This window comes from Giraffa tippelskirchi, chromosome 8 (assembly GCF_054371585.1).
Source record: "Giraffa tippelskirchi isolate mGirTip1 chromosome 8, T2T-mGirTip1v1.2.pri, whole genome shotgun sequence".
NCBI classification, from domain to species: Eukaryota; Metazoa; Chordata; class Mammalia; order Artiodactyla; family Giraffidae; genus Giraffa; species Giraffa tippelskirchi.
The window spans coordinates 125,191,469-125,218,666 of record NC_137282.1 but is presented as its reverse complement, the minus strand read 5'-3'; the positions used below and the strand labels follow the sequence as shown (position 1 = coordinate 125,218,666).

General features: G+C 49.3%; 1 protein-coding gene and 1 long non-coding RNA gene across 4 annotated transcripts in view; both read right to left on the bottom strand.

Annotated features, from left to right (window-relative positions):
- Positions 1–6,999, bottom strand: part of PACSIN1 (protein kinase C and casein kinase substrate in neurons 1) — a 65,968-nt gene extending 58,969 nt beyond the window's left edge. The window contains exon 1 of one of the 3 annotated variants that reach the window (XM_081520043.1): positions 6,939–6,999. The gene's annotated coding sequence lies outside the window, so the exon portion shown is untranslated. Of the gene's footprint in view, positions 1–6,288; positions 6,891–6,938 lie in introns of those variants that run through there. The other 2 variants (XM_081520047.1, XM_081520044.1) reach the window with 2 other exon arrangements.
- A 16,827-nt stretch (positions 7,000–23,826) lies between these two features.
- LOC145517496 (uncharacterized) lies at positions 23,827–26,152 on the bottom strand. The gene is made up of 2 exons (XR_014062072.1): positions 26,013–26,152; positions 23,827–24,385 (listed from the first exon to the last, which is right to left on the bottom strand). It is a non-coding gene; the product is annotated as an uncharacterized LOC145517496 (long non-coding RNA).
- Between the last annotated feature and the right edge of the window lie 1,046 nt (positions 26,153–27,198).

Below are 27,198 nucleotides of genomic sequence, written 5' to 3'. Positions count from 1 at the left end.
TCTTAGCGAGCCCATGGACTGCAGCCCGCCAGGCTCTGGAGTGGGTTGCCATTGCCTTCTCCAAACATGTACATTACCACATGGGAAATAGATAGCCAGTGAGGATATGCTGTATGACTCAGGGAACTCAAACCGGTGCTCTATAGCAACCTAGAGGTGTGGGAAGAGGTGGGAAGTGGAAAGGAGGTTCAAGAGGGAGAGGACATATGTATACCTATGGCTGATTCTTGCTGATGTATGGCAGAAACCAACACAATGTTGTAAAACAACTATCTTTCAAGTAAAAATAAATAAATTTAAAAAAATGAAGCCAGTTATGAATAAAAACTCTTCAAACCAAAAGTAAGCAGCATCTGACTCCAATGGCATCAAATTTGCATTGGAGGGGAGTGTAATTTAAACGCTCATTTTTTTGAGACTTCTAAGAAAAATTCCAGGTATTATGAAGTGGAGTTTATGTTTTGTAAATTATGTTTTGTAGGAGTAATGATGTTTGTGGTATAAACATAAACAGCACAGGGTGCTAAAAAGCAAACATTGCCCCTCTTGCCTGGCACTTGATCTCTTAATACTTGCCCAAGAGATAAACCATCAGGTGTGCAGCTTTGGGGACATTTTTATGCAAATGTGCACACAACATACATATTTATATTTGTATTTCTTTTTGGCCTAGTCGCATGGCTTTTGGGATCATCTAAAGGTGCCCCCCGGCAGTGGAAGCGCTGAGTCCTAACCGCTGGACCATCAGCAAAGTCCCCATATGCATGTTTTGAATGGATCACACTACACATGTTGTTCTACAAAGTCATTTGCTTTGACTTGCCAATACAGTCTGACCATCTTTCCACCCTAATATTAAGCTCTGCCCAGTTCTTTTCTCCGGGTCTTCAGCACCTAAAACAGCGCCCAGCACACAGAAGACATTCAGTCCACATTCACTGACCAAATGAAAGAACAAACAGCTACCTAAAATCACAGCATCTCATCAGGTCCTAATTATGTCACCAGCCCTCCTGATGGACATTTAGCTTTGCCACATGGACCGTTTCACCCAGCTCTGCGTGCCAAGAAGGCGCCTATAGGAGAAGCCCTGGGGCATGGAACCGCCCCATTAAAACCTCACCCATGTATTGTATTGTACGAACAGTTTATTGAATCACAGTATATTTCAACAACAGTTTCTGAAACATAGCAAGCTCTCAGCAAGTACTTGCTGTTAGTATTTATAAACACACAAATATTTCCATATTTCCTAATTTATACCTTCTCTTTCCTAGAACTGTGTATTTGCATTTCTCTTCTTTTCTTAATTTTTTTTTTTAATTTGCTGCAGCAGGCCTTGGTTGTGTCACGTGAGATCTCTCGCCGCGGTGCTCAGACTCTCTCGTGAGGCACATGGCTCAGTGGTTACGGCACGTGTGCTTAGCTGCCCCGCTGCGTGTAGGGTCTCAGTTCCCTGACCAGGGATAGAACTCGAGTTCCCTGCACTGCAAGATGGATTTCTCACCACTGGGCCACCAGGAAAGTCTCTCTCTTCTTATTTTAATGTGAAAAATTCTAGAACTATGTGTATTTGAAAGGATAAACTCTGGCTTTCAAAAAAAAACTTGTAGCTATTGCCAAAAGAGGTCGAGCCAACCTCAGCTGATGGGAGAGTTCCAATTTCCCACACCCTCTGCCACCTAAGAGCTTTCTGATGATGAAGACTTTTATTTCTCAAATGGATTATTCTTCTTTAGTGACTCCACCTTTGATCATCAAATCTTCTGAATAAATAATAGGATGCATCATTTTATTTCTAACAGCACTAGGGAACCAGAATTCACAAATGGAGAATTACTTTCTAGACAGCGAACAGAAACAAATGCAAACATTTTCTTCAATGGACATCTTAAGTTTTTCAAACTGTCAACTTCAAACAAGTGTCCCTCAACACAAAACAAGAGAAAACTAGGAGCTCCCTCCCCGCCTCTCTCCCCTTCTCTCCCCCAACACCTCAGCCCAGTCTAGGGTACCCAGATTTAACAAATGAAAATACAGGACACTACGTTAAATCTGACGTTCAGATAAACAACATACAAAATTTTTAGTACAGGTATGTCCCATGCAATATTTGGGACATACATATACCAAAAAACAAACAAACCAAAGCCTACCAAATGTGTTGTTTCATCTGAAAGTCAGATTTAACTGGGCATCCTAGAGTTTATGTGGCAAGCAGACCACAGCCCCCACCCAGAGTTTAAAGATCAAGTGATTTTTAAATAGGAGCCAAGACCCTCTGTGCCCTCCCAGTCTTTAGTCAACCTGCTACCCCAAGCTCGAGATCTCCACAGGCATCCACCTCACCCTCTCACAGAAATGCTCCCCACCCAGATGCCCCAACCACTTCGCTGGGGTTAGAGTCTCTGTCCCCCCAGAACCATCTGGGTCCAGGTTCCTGCTGGTGTTCTCCCTTCAGCCGTCTCCCACCTTCCCACCCATCCTTTCTGTCGGCTGGCAGTCCCTTCCGGATGGTGGCTGCTTCAGAGCCGCCTGCCCAAGGGCACGTCCTGAGCCATACCCAGTGTCAGAGGGATGCAGAGGTCCTCAGGTCCAACTATTCCACAGCACCTCTGAAGGGCTCCTCCAGCCCCAGAGTGCCTGAGCCATGGGGGGGCTCTCTGCTGGGCCTGCATCAGAGCTCCACTTTTAAGTCTATTTTTTATTCATTTATTGTGGCTGTGCCACACAGCATGCGGGATCCATCTTAGTTCCTGGACCAGGGATCGAACCCATGCCCCCTGCAGCCCACTGCAGTGGACGCGGGGAGTCCCAACCACTGGACCACTGGCGAATTCCCAGAGTTCCGCTTCTCTCCCCACTCGCCCTGCTCCCTTCCCCTGCCATGCACAGGCCGGGGCATCGTTCCCCTGCCTGCCCCACCAGACCCGTCCCCACCTTCCCACCCTGGTCCACAGGCCCCTGACCGGAAACCAGCCACTAAGTGTCCACAGTGGGTCGGTCTGGGGCTGGCTAATATATTTTTTTTTAATTTGGGCTTTCCAGTACATTCTAGATTTTTCCACACAGGTACATATTACTTCAGTAATACAATCATAAAAATAATAATAAAAGCTTTTTTTTCCTTTAAGAAAAATGTAAAACCAACCCAGCAGCCCTCCTCCTCTCTGACCTGCCCACTCTTCCCCCATCCCTCCCACCTGCTTCCCCAGGGAGGTCTCCCCGCAAATCAGCAAACTCCCACCCCAAATGCCTCCGCAGTCCTGCCAGACCCACAGGCGGTTTCACTTCTCCACCAAAGGCTTTCCACCACCAGCTCGTCCTTGCTGGGGGGCTATATGCAAATTCTGGAGGGGTCCTTCGTGCTGGTTGGTAGGAGGAGGCTAAGTCCTGAGATTGGAGAGAAAGTGTATGAGGGGAAACAGCATTTGCTAACTCTGCTGGGGTCCTCTGGGCCAGGCGCCGGGGGCAATGGGAACAGAATGCAGACCCTGCCTCTGAGGACTCTGCAGCTGGTGGCGTGGGGGCAATGGAAAGCTGGAGAGGACACTGTGTGAGGTGAAGTGAGCCAGGTGTGGGGAGGAGGAATTCGTGGAAGCTTCTGGAAGAAGGAAAAGTCTCAGCAGATCCCTGAGGGTGAGAAGGACCTGGTAGGGAGGAAGGAGGGGGCCCGGCTCTAGGCAGGGGATCAGTCTGTGCAAAGGCTTGCAGGTGAGAGGAGGGTGGTTTATTTGAGGAACTGAAAGCAGTTCAGAGCAGCTGGAGGGCAGAGGAGGCGGGGCTGAGGAGAGAGAGGAAGCCGAGTCTCAGGGAGGGCAGCGGGGCCACGTGAGGGAGACTGCGCCCTGTCCTCCAACAAATGGGGAGCCGCTGAAGGACGCAGAGCAGGGCAGGGACAGACTCAGGTGGGCATCCTATAAACATCTCCCCCTGCCACACAGCAGGAGCTCAAAGAGTTTTCATCCCGAGCCTCTGAAACCATCACAGTCCCACCTAATCAAGAACACACTATCTGCCACGTGGGGACTTTAGCCACAGAGTGCCTAAAACCTGTGTCTCCATGGAGATGAGCCCCAGCTCCAAGGTCCACACCCTTCCTGCTCTTGCGTTAGGGAATACGTTAGGGAATAACGGGCTCTGGAGCCTTGGTTCAAATCCAAGCTCCTCCAGTTTCAAACCGTGTAACCTTGGACAGATGACCTCTCGGTGCCTCAGTCTCCTCATATGTAAAATGGGGATAATAATAGTATCCACCTCACCGGGCTGATGTGAAGATTGAGTGACTCAATACACAAAAGTGGCTGCCTCCTGGCTCACGGCAGATGCTGTGCACTGTTGGTTTCTACTGTTTTTTCTGCATGCCTCCCTGGGCCAACCACTTGCAGGCACTAACCAAACCATCCTCCAAATCCTCCCCCAGCCCTGAAGCATCACACCTTTCCTTTCTCCATCACTTGGGGTGGGACAGAGCCAGAGGGGATTGAGGACAACCACACTGACCTGGACCTGGGGCCTCGCCCCAGCTCCCTCGAGCACAGGGGATAGAACACTGGACTTGGAGCCAGGAACCGTGTGCCGACCTGGCCTCCGCCGCTGACCCTCAGACTCCCTGCTCTGTGAGATGAGGACAAGGACATCTTGCTGCTCTCTTATCAGCATGGCTGTCAAAGGAGCAATGAGGGCTGGAGATGCCCTGAGAATGTCCATGTCACAGGCACAGCCTTCTGGCTGAGCCAGAACTCTTGCTGGCAGCCTCCCCTCCTGGCCTACACTGGCTCCTCCACACAATCGTAAGATCTGTTCAGAGCTCACTGTGAGGACCCCAGAGGCTGAGGATGGCCTGCCTCGGGCCTTCCCAGATGTCCTGATGCTGACCAGGACTCTTCTAAGGGCTGGGACAGAGACAGAGAGCCTGGGGTGGGCTCAGCACCCTAGGAGGCAAGTGCCAACCCAGAGGCCTGAGGCAAGTCAGACCTTCACCAGAGCCTTCCAGCAAGGAAGCCTGGACCAGCCAGGGACTCAAGCCTGGAGTCCATAAGACCCTCTGGAGCATTAGGACCCCAGTGTCTATCTAAATGCCATAGCTGCTCATCACCTCTAGGCCAAGGAAGGACCTGAATGGGAGAGTCTGTTTTCGGTAGCTCTTTGGTCCTGGGGGATGGGAGAAGAGCCCAAGATGGGGCTCACCCCTCTCCTTCAGGGTGCCAGCTATTTCTCAGAGTTCAAGTTGATTCATTCACTCATTCCACAGACTTGTACTTGGTGCCAGACCCGGGTCAGGTGCAGCAGTGATGACAGATGAATCACACAGACTCCTGTCCTAAGGCACTTCCAGTCTATGGGCCACGGCTGAGGCATAAATAATCAAGGCACAAGGCAGGCTAGGCTGGAGAAGGCAGGGCAGGCGGCACGGACCTCACCTGGGGTAGCAAGAAGCTACTCGGAGCGGGGTTCGTGAGAGGCTTATGGACCTGTGATGGGAAGGCCGGGTGGGTGAGAGAGAGACCCTCCAACACCATTGACAGACAGTTCTGTTTGCATCCCCGCCAGGCCAGAGCCAGGACAACGTGAGTTATTTATGGTTGTGCCCAGAGAAAAGCGGCCACATGTGTCACTGCACGTGGCGCGCAGAGCTGGGCAGCAGAGGGTGGGGGGCGGCTGGGGCTTGAAGCTGGGTCTGGCCAAGCTCTGTGGCTTGCCACTGTGTCCCTCACACCCTGATGACCTTTTAAGCCTTTCAAGGCCTCCGGTAAGGCAAAACTAAGGAGAAGAGAGAATTCTAACGGGCAGCAAGTGGCCTTGGGGGAGGCAGGGAGCAGGGCCAGACAGACCTTGGCCTCTGCAGTCTGTGTGGGCCATTCATTTATCCTCACCTTCTCCTCCTCTCCCCCTTCCCATCTTAGCAGTGGGGAAATCGGGCAGACAAGACAGAAGAAAATATCTTTCACTGTAAACCAGACAGGACCTAGGGCGGGCATCGGCTGCTGTATTTCTCCCCAGCCCACTCTGGTCCACAAACAGCCTACGCACCAAGCTGGCATCAGCCTACCCACCCTGTTGGGACCGGAACAAGCCAGGCCAGAGCCTCGGATGGGACCTGGGGCCTGGGTCTCACCTTCCCAAGGCACCTATTTCCTGCGTTCCCTCCTCCGCCCGCCCCCCACGGGGTAAAGGCCTCCGCCAGGTCCATCTCCCAGGGGGCCCAGCTCAGGGACATCCTGACACTGCCCCGGGTGACGCTCAAGAACCCCGGCGCTTGCAAAGCACCCGCGGTCGCGCACTCACCTCTCTGCAGGTAGCTGTCCGATCCTCCCCCCTGTCCGCCGCTGCGCCCGCCGCCAGCACGCACCCCTAGACTGGAGCGCTCCCTCCCTACCCCGTATCCAAGGGCCAGACCCCCTACCTGGGGGCAGGTGCGCCCGGCACCATCGGCGGCGCCGCGGGGCCAAGCGGGGCGTCTAGGGGGCCCGGCCTCAAGCCCGGTGGACTTCCCGGGGGGGCAAGAGAGGCTGCGCCGCCGCGTCCCTCCGGACCTCGCCCGGGGCTGCGGGAAGGAGGAAGGTCAGAGCCGAGGAGGAGGGGAGGCGGCGGGCGGAGGCGCGCAGATGGGCGCAGATTAGCGAGGCATTTTTAGCGAGCCAATGGCGGCGCGGCGCCGGGCGGAGCGGTGGCTGCGCAGGTGGAGACGCCGCGCTGCTGAGGCGGCAGCTGCCGGCTTAGGAGGTTCGGGGGCGAGCAGCACTCCCAGCGCCCCGGCCGGCGCCCTGCTCCTCCTCCTAGGGGGTGCCCCGCGGCGCCCGGGCCGAGGGATCTGTCTGCGGCGGGCGGGCGCCGAGGGCGTCTCCCGTGCGCCCTCGTCCCCGGCCCCGGCCCCCTGCAGGAACCCCGTGGACCCCGGGGTGTCGCTCCCCTCCCCCTCTCCGCCCTTGCCTCACTTTTTTAGGACGTTTCCTCCCGCCGCGTTTGTTTCTGGCCTCCCGGAATCCTGCGTCTTCTGGGACGTGCGGGGGCGTGTGCGGTGGGTAGGTCTGGAGTCTGGGGGTGGAGGGGTGCTCTGGAGTGAGAACCCCTCCTTCCCCAGCACCGCCCCATAACGCCCGCACCCCGCACCAGCTTCTCCCAGAAATGCCCAAACTGGCCCCATGGGGAAGTCACCCAGGCCACCTCCTGGGGGCTCTCTGAGCAGCTCGTTGGGACCCCCGATGCACTCCTCCTGTCTCAAACCCTGCTCGCTTCCTGAAACCTAGACATTGCGCGGGGCGCTGGGGCAGCTCTCTTCACTGCAGGCCTGTAAGCAGCTGTCTTGGATTTATAAGCAGGGTTTATTCAACGCCTCTCTACTGAGAACCCACTACATGCGGGGCACTGATGAGCGGCTGGACTGCAGCAGAGTACAAAACAGACCAAATTGGGGTGGAGGGATAAATTGGGAGACTGGGATGGACACATGCACACCACGATATATAAAATAGAGAGCTAATGAACATCCACTGCATAGCACACAGAAGTCTACTCAATACTTTCTAATGACCTATATGGGAATAGAGTATGTATGTCTATGTAATGGGAATATGTATATATATGGCTGATTCACTTTGCTGTACAGCAGAAACTAACACACTGTTGTAAATCAACTGCTGCTGCTGCTGCTGCTAAGTCGCTTCAGTCGTATCCGACTCTGTGCGACCCCATAGACGGCAGCCCACCAGGCTCCCCCGTCCCTGGGTTCTCCAGGCAAGAACACTGGAGTGGGTTGCCATTTCCTTCTCCAATGCATGAAAGTGAAAAGTGAAAGTGAAGTCGCTCAGCCGTGTCCGACTCTTCACGACCCCGTGGACTGCAGCCTACCAGGCTCCCCTGTCCATGGGATTTTCCAGGCAAGATTACTGGAGTGGGTTGCCATTGCCTTCTCCGTGTAAATCAACTATACTCCAATAAAAATTAATTCAAAATAACTTACTGCTAAAAAAATGCTAACCGTAAAAAAAAAACACACAAATAGACAAAATCTCTGGTACTCATGTTGCGAGGGACAACAGATGTTAACCATAATAAATAGTATATAGAGTACGCTTTAGGGACTTCCTTGGTCATCCAGTGGTTAAGAATCTGACTTCCAATTGATGGGGGTTCAATCCCTGGTTGGGGAACTAAGATCCACTTGCCACAGGGCAACTCAGTCTGCATGCCACAACTAGAGAAGCCAGTGCCACAACTAAGACTCAATGCAGCCAAATAAATAAATATTTAAGATAAAATGAAATAAAGTCCTTTAAAAATAAAGTGATACGCACAAAGTAGAAAAATAAAGCTGGAGAAAGGGAAAGAAAGTGAGGGGGGTCAAGGCGAGAATAGGTCCCAGCCATTTGTGGGGCGTGGGCATGACTGAATTTGATGGTAAGCCCCTCAGGTAAGCATGCAGACTCTAGTTTGCCGCAGACCTCACCAATCCCTGATGTTGGCACCTGAACTCGTCACACATTTGTATTTCCTGCCCTCCCTCACCTTCCCCCATCTCCAGACGCACTGAAATTCATGACCCCAGTGACCCAGGGGAACGCCCAAGTGCGGTGCCTATTCATTCAAAAAGAATTCTCTGACCACTTATCACACATAAGGTGTTAGAGCCTAAAGGAACTCAACATCTGGTTGGAAGTCCAGTTGACAGTACCTACCCCGAGGATGAACAGGACAGCCAGGTGAGTGGACAATGTTCCAGAGGTCAGATAGCTCTGGGTTAAAGGAATCCAGGAAGCTTCCTGGAGGAGGCAGCATTCCAATGAGGTGCTGAACCACAGCTAGAATTCTGAACAACAGCTGGAACAATCAGATGGGACAGGAGCCAAGGAAGGATTACTAGGAGAGGCTCACAAAACCAGAGGACTTTTGGCAGGTGTCTGGACCTGGGGTCCTGAAACATTCCTGGACACCTTCCATGCCAGGGATGTGCTGATGTCTGGAGCTGACAAAGTGCCCCTCCCATCTCCACCCCAGCAGTTCCTGGTCCCCAGCTGCCCTCACCTCAACCTGGAATTTTCCCTTGCTCCAGGAAGAGGCATGATGAGCATATAGGGGGAAAAATACACTTTCCTCAATCGCTTGTTTGCTGGGTAAAGATAGGCATATCACTTAACCTGTGTTTCAGCCTCCTCATCTTAATAGCTGTGTGATAAGTTACTTAACTGGTCTGTGGCTTGGTTCCTTCATTTGGAAAATGCAACAACGGCAGCTCCTACGTCAAGGGTTGTATATTACACAAGACAATCCAGGTGAACTGCTTAGCATGTAAGTACTTAGATATTTTTATTTTCTTTATTGTAATTACACTTGTCTCACTGGTCAAACTGGAATTCAATATTGGAATTGGATATTCAATATCCAGTTGTAATTGGAATTCGATAAAGAATGTGAAGCACCTCGCATAAACACCTAGAACCAAACAGTTGTGTAATAATTCATGTCTATTATATTGTCTCTAACTACACGCACCCTCAAATCTCTCCCTTTTGGTTTCCTCCAGTGCTGTGAAATTCCTGTTAGACAGAACTTTCAAAATGTGAGAGGCTAATTCCCCAAGAGGGTCTTAAAGTGCAACCAGGATGGAAAGACTAGAACATCTGCCCCTCCCCTACTGTACACGTGTCATCAGGGGATCTGGTATAGATGGAGCCCAGAAGGGATACGTTTTGAAAAGGCAGTGAAGTCCGGAGCATGGAACACTCAATGTCCCTTGGCAGCTGGGCATTTGGTGGAGGATGGCAAGAGTGGGAGGGGCACTGGCATTCAGGAGAGGTGCCCTCAGAGAGGCTGGAGGGTCACAGAAGCTAAACCAGCTTGGAGCAGTCATGGGAAGGGTCATGGAGGGGGAGACCTGATCAGGCAGATTATGGGGGGTGAGGAGCGACTGGGGAGAGGGGATGACAGACCAGATGAGCTGGACTTACTCCATTTGAAGTTAAAGTATGCATTAAATGAAGACCTTGGCAGCCCCAAGCCCTGAAAAAAATGAGAGTGGAAAACACACACACACATATACACACACGTGCACGAACACACACACACTACATCTCTTGCTCACGTGTAATCCAAAATAAAATGTTATTTTGGAAACTGACACAGAACTTCCATGCTTCCTAAAATTAAACTAGCTTCCTTCTAGATTTTCTGATTGCAAAACTTAGGTTCGTCAAAGTTAAACTAACCTCCCCCTCATCTTCCTCTCTTATTGTTTTGTGCCCCATCCAGAGACTAAGACTTTCTCCCATTTTCTAGTTCTTTTCTGTTTTCTTTTTCTTTTTTTGTTTTGGTTCGGCTGTAAGACTCGCAGGATCTTAGTTTCCTGACAAGGGCCCTCAGCAATGAGAGCCCAGAGTTATAACCACTGGACCAGCAGGGAATTCCCTCTTTTCACTTTTCAAAGTGCTTTTTCTAAAGTGCTTTTCTCTGATCTTCCCCCAAACTTGCTATTTTCAGTCTCATTAGTTCTGATCCACCTGGGATTCCATGGGACCTTCATTTCCCACCCAGAGCCCCAAACCATCCCTCAGAGGCTTCCTCTGCTAGACTCTTCATTTGGAGCAAGGAGGCAGGCATGGTCCACTGGAGAGGTGTTTTGCAAGCAAAACAGAAAGGATATGTAGACAGGAAGGCTGACCAGCACTGAACATGAATGTGGAAATCAATGAATGAGCAAACTGGTGGTTAATAGCACATATTTAGCCTGGAAGAGATGGAGGCAAGTGAGGAGGATTTGAGTTCCCTTTTGTTCTGTCCGTTATGGAAGGCTTCCAGGAGGAGGTGATGTTTTGAGGCGTTCCTCTGTCCGCACCACATCTCTGGTTAGAAAGGAAGGGCAGAAAGTGTGTCCCAATTTTGGCAGAGCAGGACTCTGAAGCCCAGAGAGGAAACATGACTTGTTCAAGGTCACACAGAACATCAGTGACAGAGCTGGGCTAAAAACAGATATGACTTCTGGTCAGATGCTGTGGTCACCAGATTCCTCTACTTCCCCCACAGATCTGCATGGAGCTGGGGCCCCATGGATCGGGGAAAGTGATTGGCCCAGTAGCCCCAGGGTGTTTTATTTTCTGAGCTGCCTCCCAACCATAGACACAGAGGTGAGCAGGACACCCCCAAGGGACAAAAATCCTCCCCGCCTTATCTTCCCACCAGCTAGTTTCACACTTGCAAACTGATTCCATCACCTGCCTGGCGGACAGAGACTGTTGTCAGCTGTCTTAAATCCAGAGACCAGGGTGTCAGGAGTCTTGGAATTGTGGCTTTCTATGTCCATGACTCATGCTAGGAGAGTTAAAAACGCCCTGAAGACATATGATCTTGACAAGACACTCCATCTTAGGAGCTGCCCAGTGTTAGACCTTCTCTCAAGGGTGAGTATGTGCCTCACCCTTAGTATGTGTCTATGTTCACACACATCAGTTCAGTTCAGTCGCTCAGTTGTGTCCGACTCTTTGCGACCCCATGAATTGCAGCACACCAGGCCTCTCTGTCCATCACCAACTCCCAGAGTCTACCCAAACCCATGTCCATCGAGTTGGTGATGCCATCCAACCATCTCATCCTCTGTCATCCCCTTCTCCTCCCGCCCCCAATCCTACCCAGCATTAGGGTCTTTTCCAATGAGTCAACCCTTCGCATGAGGTGGCCAAAGTATTGCAGTTTCAGCTTCAACATCAGACCTTCCAATGTACACCCAGGATTGATCTCTTTTAGAATGGATTGATTGGATCTCCTTGCAGTCCAAGGGACTCTCAAGAGTCTTCTCCAACACCACAGTTCAAAAGCATCAATTCTTTGGCGCTCAGCTTTCTTCACCGTCCAACTCTCACATCCATACATGACCACTGGAAAAACCATAGCCTTGACTAGACGGACTTTTGTTGGCAAAGTAATGTCTCTGCTTTTAAATATGCTATCTAGGTTGGCCATAACCTTCCTTCCAAGGAGTAAGCGTCTTTTAATTTCATGGCTGCAGTCACCATCAGCAGTGATTCTGGAGCCCAAAAAAATAAAGTCTGACACTGTTTCCACTATTTCCCCATCTATTTCCCATGGAGTGATGGGGCCAGATGCCATGATCTCAGTTTTCTGAACGTTGAGCTTTAAGCCAACTTTTTCACTCTCCTCCTTCACCTTCATCAAGAGGCTCTTTAGTTCTTCTTCACTTTCTGCCATGAGGGTGGCATCATCCGCATATCTGAGGTTATTGATATTTCTCCCGGCAATCTTGATTCCAGCTTGTGTTTCTTCCAGCCCAGCGTTTCTCATGATGTACTCTGCATATAAGTTAAATAAGCAGGGTGACAATATACAGCCTTGACGGACTCCTTTTCCTATTTGGACCAGTCTGTTGTTCCATGTCCAGTTCGAACTGTTGCTTCCTGACCTGCATACAGGTTTCTCAAGAGACAGGTCAGATGGTCTGGTATTCCCATCTCTTTCAGAATTTTCCACAGTTTATTGTGATCCACACAGTCAAAGGCTTTGGCATAGTCAATAAAGCAGAAATAGATGTTTTTCTGGAACTCTCTTGCTTTTTCGATGATCCAGCGGATATTGGCAATTTGATCTCTGGTTCCTCTGCCTTTTCTAAAACCAGCTTGAACATCTGGAAGTTCACGGTTCATGTATTGCTGAAGCCTGGCTTGGAGAATTTTGAGCATTACTTTACTAGCATGTGAGATGAGTGCAATTGTGTGGTAGTTTGAGCATTCTTTGGCATTGCTTTTCTTTGGAATTGGAACGAAAACTGACCTTTTCCAGTCCTGTGGCCACTGCTGAGTTTTCCAAATTTGCTGGCATATCGAGTGCAGCACTTTCACAACATCACCTTTGAGGATTTGAAATACATATGTAATGGCAAACTCAGAGTACATTTCTTGGACCAAGCACTTCTAAGCACCTTACACACATCATATATAAACTACCAGTGGTAGGTACAATTACTAACCCCATTTACCAACAAGGAAACTAAAGCCCAGAGAGGCTAGATAGTTTGCCCAAGGTCACACAGCTGGTAAGTAGTGAAGCTGAGATTCAAACCCAGGCAAAGTGGTTTCAAAAGGCAGGCTCATAATCACTCAGCTAGGAAAGAAGCAAACTGTAACTGAGTGTCTTACTATGCACAGGAGTATTTTACATGATCTTAGTACTGTTATCTCATTTTACCAATGAGGAAACTGATGCTCAGTGGGCCCTTTGGTGAGGCAGCTCTAAGTATGAAAAGGAAGGACGTTTGAGATGATCCTTAGGAAATCTGCTCTGGAAGGGACCTCAGGATCTGCACACCATTGCCACCTAGTGGCATTATACCTTAAATGCAGGCAGAATACCTAAGCAAGCGCTGGGTGCCAAGTTCAACATCATTGAGAAAATCTTTTCTGGAGTAAATGGTGTTAAGACAAAATCATTTCTCGAGCAATTTTCTATAGCATGTGGTAAAAAAATTTTCCTAGTCTCTCCTTTTGTTCTGATGACCTGGTGGTATCATCAGCACCATTTCTGGTCATGCTGACCACATGCCCTCTGCCGCTAAGCTGCTGTTCTTCAGTCACTAAATCATGTCTGACTCTTTGTGACCCCATGGACTGCAGCGTGCCAGGCTTCCTTGTCCTTCACCATCTCCCCAAGTGTGGTCAAACTCATGTCCATTGAGTCGGTGACGTCATCCAACCCTCTCTTCCTCTGTCAGCTCCTTCTCCTGTGTTACAGGTGTACAATATAGTGATTCACAACTGTTTAAAGTTATAGTCCATTTATAGCTATTATAAAGTGTTGGTCATGTTGTACAATATATCCTTGTAGCTTATTTTATACGTAATAGTTTATACCCATAATCCCCTCCCCCTATATTGCCTCTCCCTTCTGTACTCTTTTGATAGTGTCATTTGGTGCACAAAAGTTTTAAATTTTTATTCATTTATTTGGCTGTACTGCACAGCTTGTGGGATCTCAGTTCCCCAAACAGGGACTGAACCTGGGTCTCACAGAAGTGAAAACACAAAGTCCTAACCACTGGACTGCCAGGGAATTCCCAAAAGTTTTTAATTTTGATGAAATCCAATGTTCCTTTTTTCTCTCTTCCATTGCCTGTTTTTGGTGTCGTAGCCAAGAAATAATCGCCAAATCCAAGGTCATGAAAATTATCCCCTGTGCTTTCTTCTGAGAGTTTTCTAGTTTTAGCTCCTATGTTTAGGGCTTTGATGCATTTTGAGTTAACCTTTGTACATGGTGTTAGGTAGAGGTCCAACTTCATTCTTTGGTGTGTGGATATCCAGTGTTCCCTCACCATTTGTTAAAGAGACTGTCCTTTCTCCACTGTGCGGTCTTGGTACCCTTGTCTGAAATCATTTGATTGTGTTCATTTCTGGGCTCTCTACCCTGTTCCATTTGGCTCTATGTCTTTATGCCAGTGGGCTTCTTAGGTGGTGCTCGTGGTAAAGAACCTGCCTGCCTATGCAGGAGACCTAAAGAGACGGGGATCTGCTCCCTGGGTCGGGAAGGTCCCCTGGAGGAGGGCATGGCGACCCACTCCAGTATTCTTGCCCGGAGAAACCCCTGGACAGAGGAACCTGGCGGGCTACAGCCTGTAGGGTTGTAAAGAGGAAGACATGACTGAAGCAACTTAGCACACACACACACACACTTTGTGCCAATACTGTGCCATCTTGGTTACTGTTACGTCATAGTATGTTTTGAAATCACGAAGTGGGATCTCCAGCTTTGTTCTCCTTTTTCAAGATTTCTTTGTCTGTTTGGGATCACTCGAGATTTCATATGAATTTTATGATGAGTTTTTCTGTTTCTGTAAAAACACAGTTGGGCCCTTAATAGAGATTGCACTGGATCTGGTTTTCATGAAGTGCCTTTTCTTACCTCTTTGAGGCTCCCTCTCCAGGATAAGCCTGCACATCTTTGGGCGCAGGCAGTTCTGAGCCCTCACCCCAATTCTGCCATGGGCTGACTGTGTGAGAGGAGGTCTGAACTTCAGTGGATCCCCCAAGGATCAGCAATTCCCATCTGAAAAATGGGCCAAACAGGGTCACTTCGTTGTGTTGTTAGAAGGATGAGCAATACTATGAGGACAGAGTTGGGCCTCCACAAACAGTGGGTGGAGGCACCTCCGCCTCCTGAAGGGAAGGATTTTTCTCCTGGAAACTTGAGGTCTGGTCTGGGAAGGAGAGTGTGGCACTTCCTGCAAAAAAGAGTCCCTCTTCCTTCTCTCCGCTCTGCCTCTGGGGTCCTGTTCCCCGATGGCCGAAGCTGCAGCGGCTCAGAGGGGTGGGAAGCTGGGCAGGACACAGAGTTGCTGAGGCCCATCTGTCCCCTTCACCCCACTTTGTCCCCTGCGCCCCACATACAATGGAGCGAGTCAAGGAAGGAGCTGAGGACCCCTGGCCCTGGGCCTGGCCCCCAGGGACCGAGGCCCCCGTGACTGTGGCCTGGGAGGCAGCTCCTCCTGACGCTGGCGCTGCACCGAAGACAGAGCTTAGGCTGGGCACCTCCCTGGCCTCAGTTCCATTCAGGCAAAGGGGGCACTTGATTTGGATAACCATGATATATACATGGATCAGAAGCTTTGTGATTATTAACTAACTGAATCCTCACAACACTCCTGTGAATCCCATTAGGCAGGTGAGAAGACCAAGGTACAGAGAGAGCAAGGTGCTTTTCCAGGGTTGCTTTGTTGCCTCTCAGTTTGAGTTCAAGCCTGTTTTCTTTTTTTTTAATATATATTTATTTTTATTTATTTGGCTGCACCAGATCTTGGTTGTGGGAACTTTAGTTGCAGCACGCAGGATCTAGTTCCCTCACCAGGAATCAAACTCTAACCCCCTGCGCTGGGAGCTTGGAGGCTTAGCCACTGGACCATGAGGGAAGTTCCCTTCAGAGCCAGTTTTCTTAAGCATGACCTCTAAGACAAGAATATCACTGAGCTTAAGAATTATTTGAGGATTTGTTTAAAAGGTAGCTTCTTGAGGCTCTTCTGTAGGGATTAAGATTCTGGAGATCTGGCAAAGCCCAGGAATCTGCCCCCCCCCCTTTTTTTTAATGTTTGTATTTCCAAATGGAAATTAGCTCCCTCTAAAGAAGAGAGAAAAAAAAAGTTGTGGTAAAAAAACACACACAACATTAAATTTACCATCTTCATTAAGTGTTAAGTTCAGTACCGTTAAGTATATTTACATCGTTGTGCAGTAAATCTCGAGAACTCTTCCATCTTGCAAAACTGAAGCTCTGTACCTGTGCATGCGTGCTCAGTCGTGTCCGACTCTTTTGCGACCCCATGGGCTATAGCCTGCCAGGCTCCTCTGTCCATGGGATTCTCCAGGCAAGAATACTGGAGTGGGTTGGGTTGCCATTTCCTTCTCCAGGGGATCTTCCCAACCCAGGGATCAAACCCAAGTCTCCTGCAATGGCAGGTGGGTTCTTTACCAACTGCGCTCCCTGGGAAGCCCTTGGCAACCACCATTGTATTTTCTGTTTCTATAATTTTGACAACTCCAGATACTTCCTATAAGAGGAATCATACAGTATTTGTCCTTTTGTGACTGGCCTAATGTCCTTGAGGTTCGTCTGTGCTGTGGCACATGACAGAATTTCCTTCTTTTTAAAACTGTGTGATATCCCATCACATACATACTTACCACTTTTTCTTTAGCCATTCATCCACTGATGAACATATGGGTTGCTTCTACTTCTTGGCTATTGTGAATAATACTGGAATGAACATGGGTGTACAAACGTCTCTTTGAGAGCCTGCTTTCAATTATTTTGGGTATATGCCCAAGAATAGGCTTGCTAAATCATAGGGTAGTTCTATTTTTAATATTTCGAGAGACCTCCATACTGTTTTTCCACAGCGGCTGTCCCATTTTACATCATCACCAACAATGCACCAGGGTTCCCATTACTTCACACACATTGTTTTCTGTTATTTTTCTTCAAATAATAACCATCCTAATGGGTGTCAGGTGGTATCTCATGGTGAAAGCACATACCTCACATAGGGACTTGAACCCAGCCAGAACTCGGACTGGGACTTGAACTCATGATCTTTTAATTAGAATCACTCACCTGATGTCTGGACTGACTGAGGCTCAGGTTCTTTGTGTCTCAGTGCAGAAGGAACTCAGCAAGAGGCAAAGTGATAGGCAAAAGTAGATTTATTAGTATAAGACTCTCACGAGAGATGCAAGCAGGCAGGCTAGGGAGCTCTGGTCCAAGGATTATGTGGGCTGCAATTTTATAGTAAAAGGAATGTAGGGGAGGGGGGAAAGACTACCTCTGTTGAGTAGATGTCAGGCCTACATAGGGCTTGCCAGGTGGCCCTAGTGGTAAAGAACCTGCCTGCCGATGCAGCAGACATAAGAGATGTGGGTTTGACCCCTGGGTCTGGAAGATCCCCTGGAGGAGAGTATGGCAACCCACTCCAGTATTTTTGCCTGGAGAATGTCATGGACAAAGGCACATGGCAGGCTACACAGGGTTGCAAAGAATCGTGCATGACTGAAGCAACTTAACACCCATGCACACAGGCTCATATCACTATCTCCTCCTTCGTGTTGGGCAGGAGAGTGTCTGACCTTATGAGGTCAAACTAGGATTACTATAGCGCTTATTCAAATCAGTAGAAGGGTGGTGACATTTTTCTTTCACCTAATGGGACTTACCTAGTGGCTTAGTGGTAAAAAATCTGGTTGCAAATGCAGGAGACACCAATTTGATCCCTGGGTTGGGAAGATCCCCTGGAGAAGGGAATGGCAATGCTTGCCTGGAAAATCCCACAGACAGAGGAGCCTGACAGGCCCCAGTTCATGGGGTCCCAAAAGAATTGGAAACAACTTTGAGACTAAAGAATAAAAAATATGTGCTCAGTTGCTCAGTTGCGTCTGACTCTTTGCAACTATAGACCATCAGACTCCTCTGTCCGCGGGATTCTCCAGGCAAGAGTATTGGAGTGGGTTGCCAAGCCCTCCTCCAGGGGATCTTCCCAACCCAGGGTTCGAACCCAGGTCTGCCACATTGCAGGAGGATTCTTTACTGTCTGAGCCATCAGGGAAGTCACCTGGGAAGCCCTAAACAACAACAAATGGCCTGGGGCATATCTTGGGCTTTTATTTATGGCTTTATATTATAGTTAAGCAAGCCTGCTTCATTCCACAACATTCCTGTAGCTTTCTTTAAGAGACCATTAACTCACAGTGGTCTCCCGAAGTTCCCTAGGTTTCCCTCTTAGTCCCCTACTGGGACTTCTACAGCTACCTGTATTCTATCCCTTTCATTGGTCGTTTTGATTTGGAAGCTGACATTTTGTAAAGCTTCCCACGTGATTCCCTGGTGGCACCTGGGTTACACTGTGAGAATCAGAGCTGTAAGCTGTTTCCCTGTTCAAAACAACTCAATGACACCTAGTCGGGGGGGGTGGGGGGGGCAGGGAACAAACCCCACGAGATGACATGCACAGGGGGCATGGAGGCTCCACAGTTCACGGGGCTCATCCGCGCTCATCTTTGCACCCTCAGATCCTCCTGACACGGGCAAGGCTATCTGGGGAGTTCTGGCAAGCGGAACTCCCTGTTTCTACTTCTTAAGGATGAGAAACGAAGCCTGTGGAATTTGCCTGGAGGCAGAAAGTCAAATCTTCACCTTGAAGGCAAGGGAGACAGCTGGAACGGCTCTCAATTTGCTGACATCCACTTCTATCGCTGAGGACGTGGACCTCATACGGCATGAGGCTGGCGGGCACTCCCAGTCAGCCACAGAAAAAACGCTGAGGCATCAGAGGGGAATGTGCCCTGCCTTCTGTCCATCACGATGTCAGGGCTCCAGGCTGGCTTGTTTGCACACTCAGCCAGGAGGCTCAGCCCCACGCGGGGAGAGGAGCAAGGTGGGAACAAAATCCTGACTGTTGGAGTGGCCCTTACAGGTCGCTGAATCATCTGCCTTCCCCTTCAGCTGTCCCAGCCCTGCAGACCGCAAGAGGCTATTCTGCCAGGCGGCCTGGGCAAGGGAGGGGGCCCAGCGTAGATGCTCCAAGGCCAGTGAAATGGGCCCGAAGAGCTACAATGCCACCCAGGAGCGTTAGCCGCAGGGGTGATCTGTGTCTTCTTCCTGCTCCATCTGGCCCTCCCTGGCAGGCTCGATTTACCACTGGCAGGGCCATATGTCCTACCAGCCCACCAGGGCCTGCAAATGACAGGGGCAGGGTGGAAAGATGAAAAAGCTAATTCCTTTTCTTTCCACAGCTCCAACCCTGAGGGCAAAGGAGGGCACCACCCATCCACCTGTGCCCTGCAGCCCCAGGTGGAAACTCTAAATACTGGGTGGAGTTCCGCAGAGTCAACACTGGAATTCCTTCCTGAGACTGGAGGCCACTCGCCCGTCCCCACCCCCCACCCCCCCACCCCCCCAACCTAGACAGCATATTGAAAAGCAGAGACATTACTTTGTCAACAAAGGTCCATCAGTCAAGTCTATGGTTTTTCCATAGTCATGTGTGGATGTGAGAGTTGGACTATAAAGAAAGCTGAGTGCTGAAGAATTGATGTTTTTGAACTGGGGTGTTGGAGAAGACTCTTGAGGGTCTCTTGGACTGCAAGGAGCTCCAACAAGTCCATCCTAAAGGAAATCAGTCCTGAATGTTCATTGGAAGGACTGATGTTGAAACTGAAACTCCAATTCTTTAGCCACCTGATGCGAAGAGCTGACTCATTTGAAAAGACCCTGATGCTGGGAAAGATTGAAGGCAGGAGGAAAAGGGGACGACAGAGGATGAGATGGTTGGATGGCATCACGAACTCAATGGACATGAGTTTGCATAGACTCCGGAAGTTGGTGATGGACAGGGAGGCCTGATGTGCTGCTGTCCGTGGGGTTGCAAAGAGTCGGACACGACTGAGTGACTGAACTGAGCTAATAGGTTCTTGCTGGTGGTACTTTAGTCGCTGAGTTGTGGCTGACTCTTTGTGACCCCATGGACTGTAGCCCGCCAGGCTCCTCCATCTATGGGAGAATACTAGAGTGGGTTGCCATTCCCTTCTCCATGGGATCTTCACAACCTAGGGATCAAACCAGCATCTCCTGCATTACAGGCAGATTCTTTACGGACTGAGCCACCAGGGAAGCCCATAAGTTCATAATGCTATTAAAAATTAATTTGATCCTCTTGATAGGGAAGCTATTTATTATCTTGGAAATTGGTAAATAAAATAAATCAATTAAGCATTTATCCTGTCTTCCCTATATGACCTGTGCCACTGGGTAACCAAATAAAGATGAGAGGAAGCATTGCTTTAAAAAACCATTTCAACCAATAAGTGAAATAATACAATCATCATTTTGCTACCCTCTGTGAATTAACCGGTACAAGTATTGAGCAGCCGTGACTGCTAGCATCACAAAAACAGAGGCAGCCAGACATGATGTGCCCACTGAGGGAAGACCACACTGCCACCTGCAATGTTGCCGAAAGGATCCAACCAGAGCCCAGTCAGCACTCTGGGTCCAGCTGCCAGTTTGCCAGAAATGCAGGTGACGAAGGAGCAGATTGAACTGCACTGTGTGTGCAGTCAGCAAAATCTAGACTGAGGGAGACTCCACAGGTCAAACAGCCCAGGTATTCCAACAAATTCATTGTAAAGGTGGGGCATGGAGAGAATGGTCAGCACACCCCTTCCTGACTCCTCAATGAGTTATACCCTTATGTAATCCCTTCCCCCTGAGTGTAGGTATAACCTGCAACTTGCAGGTCATTGAATATGGCAAAGGTGATGGGATGGCACCCCCATAACCATGTTGTGTTATCTAAAACTCCATCTTAGCAGATGGAAGGGGAGACTCCTCTATTGGTCATTTATTTATTTATTTTAAAAAGATATTTGTGTACTTGACTCTGCTGGTGGGTCTTACTTGTGACGTGTGGGCTCTTAGTTGTGGCATGCAGGATCTAGGTCCCTGACTGGGGATCGATCCTGGGCCCGCTGCATTGGGAGCATGGACTTTAAACTGCTGGACCACTAGGGAAAGTCCTTCCCCTATTAGCCTTAAATAAAAAAACAGCCAGGCTGTGAACAACCTATGGAGAGGGCCACGTGACAAGAAATTTAGGGTAGCTTCTAGAATTCAAAGGCCATCTCCTGCAATGGCCAGGAAATATCTGGGGCTCACAGTTTTGCAGCTGCAAGGAAATGAGTTCTGCCAACAACCAAAATGATCTTAGAAGTAGATTCTTCCCTAGTCGAGCCTCCAGACAAAAATGCAGCCTGACAACATGTTAATTGCAGCTGTGAGTGTGTCTCTGAGTGGAGTCCCTCAGAGTGAGTCTCTGAGTGGAGGGTCAGAGGTGCCCAGGCCAGCTCAGTGGTGCCCAGGCCTCTGACCTATGGAAGCTTAGAGATAATACATGTGTGTTGTTTTCACCCGCTTCATTTGTGATAAAATGTTACACAGCTTAGAAAAAGTAGGAACTTCCCTGGTGATCCAGTGGCTAGGACTCTGTGCTCCCAACACAGGGGGCCCAGGTTTGATTCCTGGTCAGGGAACTAGGTCTCACATGCCACAGCTGTGAGTTCGAGTGCTGCAGCCAAAGATGCCATGTACTGCAACTAAGACATGGCACAGCCAAATAAATAATTAATAAAAAATAAATATCTTTTAAAATTTATTTTTTAAAATGATGGTATATTTTATGGTGTATATATTTTGCCAAAACTTAAAGTTTAAATGGGCAAAAGATTTGAAAAGAGCTTTCAGCAAAGATACAAAAATATCAAGCCACAAACCTTAAACATATACAGTGTTTGTCAATCATACCTCATTCAGAGGAAAGTTTTTTTTTTCTATTTAAAATAATACTTGTTGATATTTGGCAGAAACCAACACAACGCTGTAAAGCAATTATCCTTCAGTTAAATAAGTTTTTTTAAAAAAGCTAAAAAAAATAAAGTAATACTGATAAGTAACTTTTCTTGAGCATCTGCCCTGTGCAAAAACACAGCTCCAAAAGCATCATTTATACAAACTCTTTTAGTCTTTCCCACAACTCTACCATGTTAGTACCACTATTATTTTCAGCAAAGAGAGGATGAAACCAAGGCACAGGGAAGCTAAGAGATTCGCCCAAGACCTCACTGCTACAAAGTGGCAGAGGCTGCACCAGGTGTTGTAGCTTTGGAGTCTGTGCTCTCAGTTGCAGAGGTAAAGAAGCTCAGATGGGCCATGGGGAGGAACCTGTGGCTGCCCTGCTGGTCCTGATGGACTGTGCTGAGGAAGGAGGTCCAGCAGGAAGAGGATATTGATTTTACTTTTGGGGTTTTTTTGGCCATATGGCGCAGCATGCAGAACTTCCCCGACCAAGGATTGAAACTGTGCCCCCTGCATTGGAAGCGCAGAGTCTTAACCGCTGGACCACCAGGGAAGTCCAGGAAGAGGATACTGAGACAGGCATTTCCAAACCAAAATGCATCACAAGCTTCATTCGTTTTCTTCAGAAATCTTTACCAAGCCTCTCCTGCATGTCACGCGCTGTCCCAGGCTGCTGGGGCTCCAGCCGCGAGCACCTCAGGCAGAAATCCCTGCCCTCATGGAGCTGAGATTCCAAACCTTCCCATGCTTCTGCTTTTCCAGCTGTAAAATGGACACTCAAAGACTGTGAAAAATAAAACAAGGGAGCATAAGAAATGCTCAGAGGTTTACAGGTGACAATGGATAAACCAGACCTTGACAGCAGCATGGATCACCTCCGCAGGCCGCAGAGGCAGCAGGCTGTCAACAGGTGGCATTCCCTGAACTCTGTGGGCTGTTCTTACCTCCACATTGGTCATTATAAAATAATGCAGAAAATATAATCACGGCAGCTTCAGTCAAGTGAGGTCAGAGGAGCTGCCCCAACAATGACAGGCAAAGAGGTGGCAGCCACCGAGGGAGAGGTTTGCCCGGGTGGAGGGGAGGGTTGGGCTCCACTTAGAGGAGAAATCACACCCTCAGCCTCATGGCAACAGATGTGGGTGACGTGTGTGTGTGTCCAGAAATGTGTCAGCAGCCATCTAGTCCCAGATCACAAACTCACACATGCCGTGGGAGCTATAAATGAAAACTCACAGCACAGATGGCTCTTTTGAGGAGGTTTCTTCTGGAGTGGGAGGTGCCATGCTACAAGATTAGGAAGCTATTCTAGGTGGTGTCTGTTGAGGATGTCTGGTTTACTGTTGTCACAGCCAGGGCCTCACCGTCCTGGTGCCTGGGCCCTGAGAGGGTGCCCTCCACCCAGTTTCCAGAGCCACAGAAATAGAGGCCACCATGCTTCCCAGGCGGTTCAGGTGGTAAAGAATCTTCCTGCAGTGCAGGAGACCCGGGTTCGATCCCTGGGTCGGGAAGATCTCCTGGAGAAGGAAATGGCAACCCACTCCAAAATTCTTGCCTGGGAAATCCAATGGACATAGGAGCCTGGTGGGCTACAGTCCATGGGGTCGCAAGAGTTGGACGCTACTGAAGCGATTTAGTATACTAACCACAGAGGGAACTGCTTCCCAGGACTCCCTCTCTCCCCTCTGACCCAGGAGATTTTATTCAAGGCTCTGGAATCTCAAAAGGAAAAGAACAGCAACTAGAAAATCTCTACAAGCCATGGTTTATTATTTTCCAGTCTGGGGGAACTCCAGGGGGCCCGGGGCACCCAGACCCTGACTTCCACCTCTTGCAGCAGCCCTCAGGATTTTAGAGCTTCCTCAGAGTCGGCGGATCTCAACATTGGTGGCTTTAAAACTGTTGCTGCCCAGGGACCAGGAAACATGTCTAAGAATATTCTTAGCAGCTTTATTTATAAACACTGGAAACCACTTTGATGTCCGTCAACTGGTAAATGGATGAACAAGTCATGTTCAGATGACAGTGATGGGGATTCTCACAGACCTGATGATGGAGGGGACAAGGAGCCAGACACGAACCAAAACGTTGTATGGTGACATCAGTCAGAACCGCGTGCACCTGGGAGTGGGCGTGGGGTGTTGACCAGAAAAGGAGACGTCTGGGGGCAGTGGTCGTGTTCTCTGTATTAATCTGGATGGCAGTTAACATGGATTTACACACACATGTATAAATACATGGAGTTGTAACTTAAGATTTGTACACTGTACTGTTAAGTATGTGCTGTGTATGTGCTTTGTTGCTCAGTCGTGTCCAACTCTGCGACCCCATGGACGGTAGCCTGCCAGGCACCTCTGTCCCTGGGGCTTCTCCAGGCAAGAACACTGGCGTGGGTTGCCATGCCCTCCTCCAGGCGATCTTCCCAACCCAGGGATTAAACCCAGGTCTCTGCATTGCAGGTGGATTCTTTTACCATCTGAGCTGTGAGGGAAGCCCACTGTGAAGTATAGCACACATGAAGAAAAATTAAGGAGCAAAATACTAATGCCTTCCCCCTCACCCCTCGACTGAGTGTCTGACTTAACAGACCTGGGGTGTGGCCTGGGCAAACAGATTTTTGAAAGCCTCTCAAAGCATTCTAAGAGGCTGCAGTGTGTGATAAGTCGCTCCAGTTGTGTCCGACCTTACGGCCTGTAGCCCACCAGGCTCCTCTGTCCATGAGATTCTCCAGGCAAGAATACAGGGCTGGGGTGGGGGAAGCCAGAGCCTCTCACTGCTCTGAATCCAGCGCTCTGGCTTCCTGCTCCCAGCCTCGGCCCCAGCGGGAAGACCCCAATGCAGAGGGCAGCCCGAGATGGCAGGAAGGCTTTAGGCTCTGCAGAGAGTCCAGTCCCACTGAGATGGAGCAAGACCCTATGGTCCTTGTCCTCCATGTCCTCTGCCTGCCTTGTCTGTGGGAAAACTTGAACCAAAGAACAAGTTTAATCAGAGAAGTGAGCAAATGCAGAAACAAAGGGAAAGAGTCAAAGGAGAGCAAATGGTAACAGTTTAGTCATTAAGCGTAACTCCTTCTCCAGGGCTATAGATAACATTCTGAGCCACATCCTGTGAGCTGTCTTATAGATGCTGAAACCCCCACCAGGCGGACACGTTAGCTACATGAGGACCAGACCATAGCCACGACCTGAGCTGCCACAGTTCTGAGAACTGGCCTTGAAGAAATGGAAACACACCGCCCCTGGAACTGAAGATTAACTACTTAAAACAATCAAGACGACCAATTTTAAGATGACAGAGCTGACTGTTTCTGCAAGTAGTCCCCTCCCTCAGCCTATAAAAGCTATTGCCCACTGATTGCCGGGGGGGCAGGGGGATGGCGTGGCTGGAGTTGGCCTTTGGACAGGTGCCCAGTTACCCATCCAGAATAAAGCAAACTTTCCTTTCTACCAGCCTGGCCTCTTTAATGGCTTTTAAGTGGCCTTGAGTGGCAAGCAAGCAGGGCCTGCTTTTGGTTACACCATCACTTCCTACCTCTGTGTCCTGTGACCTTGGACAAGAAGCATGTATTTCTCTCAGCCTGGTTTTGGGGGGGTTTTGTGTGTGCGTGTGTCTTTAACATGGGGCAAGTGACAGGTCTATATCCTCACGCACAATACAGCACAGGAGAGGGAAAAATGGCGTGGGTCTTGATAAAGGTGATCTCGGTCTTTCCCGGGAGCTCAGCTGGTAAAGAATCTGCCTGCAAAGCAGGAGACCCCAGTTTGATTCCTAGGTCGGGAAGAACCCCTGGAGAAGGGATAGGCTACCCACTCCAGTATTCATGGGCTTCCCTGGTGGCTCAGATGATAAAGAATCTGCCTGCAATACGGGAGACCTGGCTTCAATCCCTGGGTTGAGAAGAGCCCCTGGAGGAGGGCGTGCCAACCCACTCCAGTATTCTGGAGAATCACCATAGACAGAGGAACCTGGTGGGCTACAGCCCATGGGATCGCAAAGAGTCAGACATGACTGAGCGACTAAGTACACACACACAAAGGTAATCTCTTTAAAATATTCATCTGATCCTGTCCTGACTGCCTGAAACCTTTCTGCAGCTCTTCACTGCACTTGGAAGAAAGTCCTACCTCCTTCCTGAGGCCACTATGGCTGTCCAGGTTCACCATGCTCACCATGTGGCCATGCTGGCTGCCTTGCAGTTCAAGCCCTCCTCTGAAACAGGGCTTTTCACTGGGTGTTCCTCCTGGCTTTTCTCGACCCAAGTTCTGGGTCACCATGCCCTGATCCCCTCTTCATAGTGCCCATTACATAACAGAGGTATTTGTTGCCTGGTGGATCGGAGTATGTCTCTGCCCCCATTCCTGCCCCATCACCTGACCCAGGACCAGGCGCTCAGCGCCTTACTGCTGAATGAAATTCAGTAAACTCAAGGATCCGCTGTCATCTGAGAAATCTTCTCTGAGTGTCAGAGGGTATTGTTATTTGTCCTCCTTCCTGACTCACTAAACTCTCATTTTCTCTGCTTACCATGAGGTTGCTGTTTTTTCCTGAAACGTTTATTAAGTACCCCAGTCATGTTAGAGACACTGTGCTAACTGCTGGAGAGGATGCAGAGAGGAGCGAGGCATGGCCCCTGCCCCTGAGAAGGCTGCATCCAGGGATGCAGACACCATGGGAACAAGCGTTAGTGGGGAGGTGCTTTTGGGGTTCCTCCACATCCTCTTCTCACTCCTCATCCCCTCCAGGCGATCTCAGAACCTCACAGGGTCTTAGATGGTTCCCTGACCTAGTCTAACCCAGCTCTCTCTCACAGGACAAATTCTGAGCTCTGTATCTAAAATAATCCTGGATTTTTTTCACCAATGTGTCTCACAGGGACAAATGCAACAAAATCTAAAACTGAACCCATCTCTCATAAACAACTTAGTGAGATTCCAGATAAAAGAAGCATAGCTTGTTGAGGAAATGATGCTGAGAGACCAGCTAACCCTTTGGAGGGAAAATTTTTATATTAGAAGATAAAAGATATGGGTGGTGGCACTCCGTGGTGTCTGACTGTAGCCCACTGCTCCTCTGTCCATGGGGTCTCCCAGGCAAGAATACCCAAGTGGGTTGCCGTTTACTTCTCCAGGGGATCTTCCTGACCCAGGGATTGAACCCACGTCTCCTACATTGGCAGGCATATTTGAAACCGTTCACCTCAGACTGAGACGTGAACCCAGACAAAACCCACAGTCTTCCAACGGAGATCACAACACCTGGTTTCAGGACCTAATGAAACTCAGATTTTTGATGTCTCATCTCAGAAAGAAT